Below are 7,770 nucleotides of genomic sequence, written 5' to 3' on the forward strand. Positions count from 1 at the left end.
CATAATTTTAGTGGATGTGGAATTTGGCTTGCGGTTTGGCTTGATGGTTCTGGCTCAGGGTCTTTCCTGAGGTTCAATTAGGTATTGGCCGGGGCAGCAGTCATCTGAAGCCTTGATTGGGGCTGAGGGGATCTACTTGCAAAGCCACTCACTCACATGGCTATAAGTTGGTGCTGACTAGTGCCAGGATGCCAGAAACCCTCTCTGGGAGGACCTCTCCCTGGGGCTGTTTGAGTATTCTCACGATGTGGAAGCTGGCTACCTCCAGGCTGAGGATCCAAGAGAGCAAGGGAGAAACTGCAGTGTCTTTTATGACTTAAACTCAGAAGCCATACACTATCACTTCCACTCTGTTTATTATTCATATATGCTCATCCTATTCAGTAAGGAAGGCGACTACACAAAAAAAATTAAATACCAGGAGGTGAGGATCATTGAAGACTATCCTGGAGGCTGACTAGTGTATATTCCCTGTGCTTAAAACCGCCTAGCATTTTTCTTTGTCTTTTTTGTTCTGTTTAGGGTTTTTTTTTTTTTTTTTGGTATTAATTTTATTCTATTTTATGTATAACTTTAAGTACATAAAGGTTTATTTCCACAGGCCTCAGGAAATGGGTAGAAGTCAACAGGACAATCTCACTTCCCACCAAAAAAGTTGCATATTTTGGTAAGTGTCCTAGAGAGAAAAACTGTAATTTACATCAGCAGTGCTGTGCAAGATTTTTATATAAGACCTAAAACCAGGCTGCAGTGGAGACGTTAGTCCTTTGATCAGATGCCCGGACAGAAACCAAAAACAGTTGAGCATGACAGGGCAAAGGAGACAATGAAGGTGGACAGGAACCTAGCACGGAAGGAGGAAGGAATTTCAGACTCCTCGGAATGGTGTGCTTTCCTCTTTTTTTTTTTGTCTTTTTTTGTCTAAGCTGTCTCTATAGGAAGGTGCTGGGCAGGGACCCCAGTGAAAGGAAGGGGCCAAGACTCTTTTAAGTGGCCTGGGTGCAGGGCACTGCCAGCAGCTGATACAGGAGAACCTGCACCCAGGTTCAGGCCAAGCCAGGACGGAATACAGAATAAAAGGAATGCTTACAGGAAACAATGATGCTTGGAATGCTAGATGGCCAAGCTTCAGCCTTTGATCCAGTGCATGCCCTCCCTCGCTGGTCAGCAGTGAAAAATTAGTTTGGCTAGAAGAACTGGCTAGGATCTCCCCAGCCTCTGCTACCTTCACGCTCATTGTTAGAAAAAGATGACCTTGTGTGAACATTCTGATCTGTTAATCCCTGGGTACTGTTTTATTCTTCTGGAAAGACTGTTGGTCAAATAACCCCCAAAGGCTGAAACCTAAAACATACCAGTCCTGGTGTGTGGTTCCCAGAGAATGGACTGGTGGTGTGGTTGGGGTGATAGGGAGAAGCTGTACCTTCCTACAGAAGATCAGCTGACCTGCTCTCCCGCCCCAAATCTCAGCCTGAGGTATATTTCAGTGAAGGCAGGGATCTGTGCTTCTCAGAGCAGAGAAGCAGTTTAAGAGCAGAAAGGTAAAGGAAATCTAGAAAAGAACCGTCCTGATACAGATTTATCCCATGGTGTGAGGGGGAGGGCAAAGAACCCAGTGGCACTTCTCTTATCCAGCAATTTCTGTCACTGTGGTGATCAACTTCTCCCCATTCCATAGGGTCTTGAACTGCTCAGGGGCTGGGAATTCATTATAGTCACCGCCTTCGGTAGGAATGATGACATTCATCTCAGAAGATTTGGCCCTATCTCGCAATCCAGGGAATTCTTGCTCAGGTCAACATGGCAGCCAACTGTTTTGTTGATGGAAATGGTTAGCACTTTACCTATTACCTGAACCTTGACATCCCTACTATTGGTTATCTCCACAATGCCCACCACGTCATAGAACACCAGACCGAGTTTCTTACAGTTATCTACCATAATGGAGTTTATTTTGCCCTTGATTTGCAATGTTGTGTTGACACATTGGTATATGTAACCACCTGTTTCAGCTCTGTGTCATCAATCACCAGGTTGGAAACATTCTCCTGATTTTCCACTCTCCACTTGCTCTCCAGTTCCAAGTACAGCTGGCTCCTTCTTTGTGGTTGGCTTGGGGGATGGCCTGACTCCTGGTTTAGGTGCAGAGAACCGTCTGGGGCCACTTCGTACTGGACCACTCTGGGCCTCAGGGAGGGGTTCTTGTGAGTCTTCATGTCATCAGATACATGTTTCAGGGCATGTGTGATGCTCTCCCCCTGATTAATCTGCGCAAACAGTGCTGAGCGGGAAGCAGACTCATCTGAGCCTGAACTGGTGGGGTCTGGTGTGGGAGGTGGGCCTGGTGGGGATGGGGGAGGAGAACCCGATCCAGCAGAGGGTCCAGATGGCAGTCCACTCAGTTGTTGTGCCACAGGCCCCGTTTTGCTCCAGGCCAGTCCGGTGGTATGGAACTCCTTAATGTAAGCCTGTAGCTCTGTCCATATACTCACATAAGCTTTGACCCAATCCACATGCTTCTTATCAACATCTTTGTACTCCTTGAGGACTCGGTTTGTGTAAAACAGGGCAGCATCATTCATTTATTTCACATAAAGACCAGGCTTGGGAAGCCATAGCCACCCAACCCAGGGCCTGGATACTTTCACTGACAACAACTTGCTGCCTCAGTTATTCTCCCAGAAGGTTATCACTTCTTGGATCTGCCCTGATTTGGGTGCCAACAAGTCAGAAAGCTTATTGTGTGCCGGAGAGTACTGCTGACACGGAGAGGCTGTAACCAAGAGAGCTCGCTCCAACTTCAGACCTGTGTGGACCATCTCCGCATGTTTCTGCACGTCTCTCCCCAGTCTCTTTATTGACCTTCAGGTACTCGGCCACAAGACCAGCAAGGAGTGAGGCAAATGCTTGCACACATGGAGCTGCTTCTGCTTTTGGAGCACTGTCTCCATACCCACAGTGCGTGTCAGAGGCATGGGATACTGCCTCCAGGAGGCCCAGTGCCCTCTCCAATCTTTCCACCGGATTTTGCATATCAGCCATAATGTACCACCTCCCGACTGCGATCAGCTGCTCTCCACTTCCGGCAAGAACCTGTCTTTTTTTTTTTTTTTTTTTAAAGATTTTATTTATTTATTTATTTATTTTAGAGGAGGGGAGGGGAAGAGGCAGAGAGAATCTTAAGCAGACTCTACACTGAGTGCAGAGCCTGACACAGGCTCCATCTCATGACCCTGAGATCACAACCTTGAGATCACAACCTGAGCTGAAACCAAGAGTCAGACACTTAACCAACAGCATTACCCAGGCACCCCAAAACTGCCAGCATCTAAGGGTAATCTAATAAATGTTTTGAACAATGAATAAATTCCACCATGCAGATTTTCAAAAGTATTTTTCTTTGCAGCTTATTCCCTAAGCAGTTATACTATGTTATTTATTGGAATTGGAATTTCTGTCTAGATAAAAATTTGTAATCTATAAAATAATCTATAAATGTAAACACATATAACTTAATAAGTATATTGAAAATAAATTTGTCTTTTTGAAATTGCATCTTTCTGATATACAATAAGTTTTTTCCACTCTCTTCTTATCACTGACATTTCTGTTGTCTCTAGATTTTTTTTCTATTATAAATACATTGTGGTAAACATCTGTTTTTTTTTTCCAAACAAAAGTGAGTTTATTTACAAAAATTACAATAATTACAGATAGTAGAAATTGAGACAATTTCCCCTGTTACTGTGACAGAAGCTGCCAGCCTTCACTTTAAAATGAGGATTTGGGGGATCCTTGGGTGGCTCAGCAGTTCAGTGCCTGCTTCAGCCCAGGGTGTGATCCGGCAGGTCCGGGATCAGGTCTCGCATCGAGATCCCTGCGTGGAGCCTGCTTGTCCCTCTGCCTGTGTCTCTGCCTCACTCTCTTAGTGTCTCTCATGAATAAATAAATAAAATCTTTAAAAAAATGAAGGTTTTGTTATTTTGAGATATGATACACATGTGGTGAACATCTTTGTACATAAACCTGTGAGAGGATCTCCTAATATTTTCTTGGAGAGCATGCCTAGGAAAGAGATCTAAAGGTTATGAACACTTAAAATACTTGATTTAAATTACCAAATTGTTTTCAGAAAGACTATATATTTTATAATTCTACCAATAATGTTTTAGCATGCCAAATTCACCACATCTTTATTGATACGGAGTCTTGATACATTTTAAGAAGCTGAGATTTTGATTAGGAAGAAATAACATGAGGACTTCTTAAAAATTACTCATCTTTTGAGTTTTGTTTCATGTTTATAGTTTAGTTTTCTTTTGTCATATCAACTGGTTAAGGGCTAAAATAGACAAAATTTAGAAGGGAAAGGAGAAAGAGAATAGCCGGAATTGGTATGATTATTAAGTTTCTGACTTGTGCAATTGGGTGGATGGTGGCACCATTTAATAAGATAGAGGAAACTGTGGGAATGAAACTGATGGGGAGGAAATAAATAATTCTATTTTAAGTACTATAAATTGCAGCAGGTAGATGCAATCCAGTGGACCTAGAGCTATGCTGCCCAATATAGTAGCCTCTCACCACATGTGGCTATCAATCACTTGTAATGGGCTAGCCTGAACTGATATATTCTTAAAAAAAAAAGATTTTATTTATTTATTCATGAAAGACACACAGAGAGAGGCAGAGACATAGGCAGAAGGAGAAGTAGGTTCCCTACGGGGAGCCTGATGTGGGACTCAATCCCAGGACACCAGGATCATGCCCTGAGCCAAAGGTAGATGCTCAACTACTGAATCACCCAGATGCCCCTGAACTGAGATATTCTAGAAGAGTAAAATATGCACCAGATTTAGAAGACCTAATAAGATAAAAAAAAAAAAAGTGAAAGGTATAATTGTATCAGTTAAGGTCCAACCAGGAGACAAAAATCCTACAATAGTTTGAACATGGAAAGTTGACAAAAATAATTGTTAACTATAACAAGCACTAAGATGTTAAGAGAACTATAAAGAATATCCTTAGGCTAAGGGAGAGTTTCCAAGGAAGGATGAACTTGGAAGTTGGCTTCCCCCGCAAGGTTGGGATTCAGATCACTGGAGGAGCATAGTAGCAGCCCACCAGATGGCAGAGAAGTTCATGGGGTGGTCCACGCCAGAGCTGGTCCATGGTTGCCAGGTGAGCAGGAGACACCCACTACAGTGGGCCAAGTCTGGTATGCAAAGAGACTCAGAGCACTGGGAACCTCCTGTCCAGCAGGGTGCTACAAAACCCAGAGGGCAGTGCCTGTGTCAGAAGCACTATGGAAAACAGCATCCATGTGCAGGCTGCCTGGGGCTGGTGGGCAGGTGTGTAGAGGGCGTTGAGGCATCTACTTTCCATCAGGGCGGCATGAGAGCTGGGATGTGTGGTGTTTGCTTGGAGAGTTATGAGGAGAGGGTTACTGGGTTGGGGCTGGGGCCGCACACTCTTGGTATGAGGCTGAGCCACAGTATCCCTGCATGTCGGCCCACACATCTCTGCCAGACGCCCAGCAGGAGCAAGAAGAAAACAAAATGCAGCACGCCAGAACCAGGAAACCAGTCCCTCTCCAGTAACATCCTTCTACTGAGAAAAGGTTAGCATTGTGCTTGCTGCAAAGAAGACATTCTTGAAGCTCCATTATCAGAGAGAAGGTAATATATGGTGAATTTAGAGCTGAGAGAGAATGCATTGATAAATCACTCACCCATTAATATTTTTTATAGATTCATATTAAAACAGTAATGTATTGGGTATATGTGGTTAAATAAGATAAATCATTAAAACAAATTTCAGGGATGCCTGAGTGGCTTAGTGGTTGAGCCCCTGCCTTCAGCTCAGGGTGTGATCCTAGGGTCCCAGGATCGAGTCCCATGTCAGGCTCCCTGCATGAAGCCTGCTTTTCCCTTTGCCTATCTCTCTGCCTCTCAGTCTCTGTGTCTCTCATGAATAAATAAGTAAAATCTTAAAAAAAAAAAAATTTCAAAACTTTTAAAAACTTATTCTTAATGTAACTGGTTGAAAATTTAAAGTTATATATAGAGCTAGAATTTGTGACTCATGTTATATTTCTCTTGGATAGTGCTGGAATAGATTTCTAAACTAGATAGACTATGTCCAAAGACAGTGGAGTTACCTAGGATGAGAGTATATAGATAGAAGGGATCCTAGTAGAAAGTCCCAAACCCCTAAAATTTAAAGGTTGGTGTGAGGACTGATGTTATGTCTCAACTTGATTATGGGCCACAGGATGCTCAGATACTTGGTCAGCCATTACCTGGGTATATCTGTGAGGGTGTTTTTCTTTTATTTTTTTAAGATTTTATTTATTTATGAGAGACACACAAAGAGAGGCAGAGACACAGGCAGAGGGAGAAGCAGGCTCCCCACAAGGAGCCTGATGCGGGACTCGATCCCAGTACTCCAGGATCACTCCCTGAGCCAAAGGCAGATGCGCTTAACTGCCGAGCCACCCAGACATCCCTGTGAGGGTGTCTTTCGAATGAAGTGAGCATTTAAACGAGCAGACAGAGCAAAGCAGATTGCTCTCCTTAATGCGGGTGGGCCTTATTCAACCAGTTGAAGGTCTTAATAGAATAAAAAGTCTAACCCTCTCCAGAGAAAAGCAGAATTCCTCCCACCTGACTGCTTCTGAACTGGGACATGGGCTTTTTCCTGCCCTCAGACTTGACCTGCAACATTGGCTCTTCCAGGTTCTTGAGCCTGCCAACCTCAGACTGACACTGCACCATTGGCTCTCCCAAGTTTCCAGCTTGCCAGCTCATCTTGTAAATCTCAGGACTTGTCAGTTTCCATAACTGTGTGAGCCAATCCCTTATACTAAATCTCTTTTACACACACACACACACACACACACACACACACACACACACACAGTTGTGGTTCTGTTTTTCTGGAGAAACTTTACTGATACAGTTGGGTATAGAAGAACGCAAGGAGGAACAGACAGGTTGGGTGGGCAGCAAATGGGAGCTGAATGTATGTTCAGGGAGTGGTTTTCCCTTTGAGAAACATATTACTATGCTGATGGCAATGATCAAGAGGAAGAGGAGTTGGTAACACAGGTTATAAAAGATATGATGGTACATGTTTGGTGTGAGTTGGGGGTTTTGCTAGGTTAGGCTAATGCATCAAATCTTTGGTGGCAAAATGGTGGTATATAGGTAGAGAACTTCTTTTTCTTTTTCTTTTTTTTAAGGTTTTATTTATTTATTCATGAGAGACAGGCAGAGGGAGAAGAAAGCTCCATGCAGGGAGCCCAATATGGTACTCGATCCCGGGACCCCAGGATCACACCCTGGGCCAAAGGCAGGCACCAAACAGCTGAGCCACCCAGGGATCCCCAGGTAGAGAACTTCTTGGAATGGAGGTCTATCAAACCTAGCTTGATGGTGAGATGGGGATTGGGGTATTGCTGTTGAGAGAACAAACTGCCCTTCCCTAAAGGACAGAAGAAGGTAGGTAAACATGGAATCCTATGGAACACTGCATACTTAGGCCCATCAACTATGAAGGTAATTTATTATCAAGTGGGGGGAACAGCAGGCAGGCAGAGGGAAAGGGAGAAGCAGGCCCCCCACCGAGGAGTGAGCTTGACGGGGGCTCCATTCCAGGACCCGGGGATCATGACCTGAACTGAAGGCAGATGCTTAACTGACTGAGCCACCCAGGCACCCCTGTCTATACTTTTCAACATTGATCTGATGTCTATACAAATGTATTTCC

General features: G+C 44.1%; 1 pseudogene; it reads right to left on the bottom strand.

Moving 5' to 3' along the window:
• Window positions 1–1,432: 1,432 nt before the first annotated feature.
• Window positions 1,433–3,042, bottom strand: LOC100688381 (annotated as a pseudogene).
• Between the last annotated feature and the right edge of the window lie 4,728 nt (window positions 3,043–7,770).

The sequence above is a fragment of the Canis lupus genome, chromosome 29 (genome assembly GCF_011100685.1).
Source record: "Canis lupus familiaris isolate Mischka breed German Shepherd chromosome 29, alternate assembly UU_Cfam_GSD_1.0, whole genome shotgun sequence".
In the NCBI taxonomy this organism is placed as follows: domain Eukaryota; kingdom Metazoa; phylum Chordata; class Mammalia; order Carnivora; family Canidae; genus Canis; species Canis lupus.